The sequence below is a fragment of the Perkinsus marinus genome (assembly GCF_000006405.1).
Source record: "Perkinsus marinus ATCC 50983 genomic scaffold scf_1104296951124, whole genome shotgun sequence".
Taxonomy (NCBI): domain Eukaryota; phylum Perkinsozoa; order Perkinsida; family Perkinsidae; genus Perkinsus; species Perkinsus marinus.
Genome location: NW_003209402.1, coordinates 1 through 930, shown reverse-complemented (window position 1 = coordinate 930; position 930 = coordinate 1). Strand labels below are relative to the sequence as shown.

At 48.9% G+C, this 930-nt stretch overlaps 6 non-coding genes across 6 annotated transcripts; all 6 read right to left on the bottom strand.

Moving 5' to 3' along the window:
• Nucleotides 1–75: 75 nt before the first annotated feature.
• Nucleotides 76–147, bottom strand: Pmar_PMAR025835. Its single transcript has one exon. It is a non-coding gene; the product is annotated as a tRNA-His (tRNA).
• Nucleotides 148–230: 83 nt separating this feature from the next.
• Nucleotides 231–302, bottom strand: Pmar_PMAR025834. Its single transcript has one exon. It is a non-coding gene; the product is annotated as a tRNA-His (tRNA).
• An 83-nt stretch (nucleotides 303–385) lies between these two features.
• Nucleotides 386–457, bottom strand: Pmar_PMAR025833. Its single transcript has one exon. It is a non-coding gene; the product is annotated as a tRNA-His (tRNA).
• Nucleotides 458–540: 83 nt separating this feature from the next.
• Pmar_PMAR025832 lies at nucleotides 541–612 on the bottom strand. Its single transcript has one exon. It is a non-coding gene; the product is annotated as a tRNA-His (tRNA).
• An 83-nt stretch (nucleotides 613–695) lies between these two features.
• Pmar_PMAR025831 lies at nucleotides 696–767 on the bottom strand. The gene has a single exon. It is a non-coding gene; the product is annotated as a tRNA-His (tRNA).
• Nucleotides 768–850: 83 nt separating this feature from the next.
• Nucleotides 851–922, bottom strand: Pmar_PMAR025830. Its single transcript has one exon. It is a non-coding gene; the product is annotated as a tRNA-His (tRNA).
• Nucleotides 923–930: the final 8 nt, after the last annotated feature.

Below are 930 nucleotides of genomic sequence, written 5' to 3'. Positions count from 1 at the left end.
GTGGGCCGTTGTCGGTCCACATGGATCACCTATCGCCAAATCTCTTCAAGAAGCGTACAATTTGATACATATCAAAGTCACTACCCGGATTTGAACCGGGGTTGTCACGGCCACAACGAGACGTCCTAACCACTAGACGATAGCCATTCAAAAATGTGGGCCGTTGTCGGTCCACATGGATCACCTATCGCTAAACCTCTTCAAGAAGCGTACAATTTGATACATGTCAAAGTCACTACCCGGATTTGAACCGGGGTTGTCACGGCCACAACGTGACGTCCTAACCACTAGACGATAGCGACCCAAAAATCTGGGACGTTGTCGGTCCACATGGATCACCTATCGCCAAACCTCTTCAAGAAGCGTACAATTTGATACATGTCAAAGTCACTATCCGGATTTGAACCGGGGTTGTCACGGCCACAACGTGACGTCCTAACCACTAGACGATAGCGACCCAAAAATCTGGGACGTTGTCGGTCCACATGGATCACCTATCGCCAAATCTCTTCAAGAAGCGTACAATTTGATACATACCAAAGTCTCTACCCGGATTTGAACCGGGGTTGTCACGGCCACAACGTGACGTCCTAACCACTAGACGATAGCGACCCAAAAATGTGGGACGTTGTCGGTCCACATGGATCACCTATCGCCAAATCTCTTCAAGAAGCGTACAATTTGATACATACCAAAGTCACTACCCGGATTTGAACCGGGGTTGTCACGGCCACAACGTGACGTCCTAACCACTAGACGATAGCGACTCAAAAATGTGGGCCGTTGTCGGTCCACATGGATCACCTATCGCTAAACCTCTTCAAGAAGCGTACAATTTCATACATGTCAAGGTCACTACCCGGATTTGAACCGACGTTGTCACGGCCACAACGTGACGTCCTAACCACTAGACGATAGCGACCCAAAAAT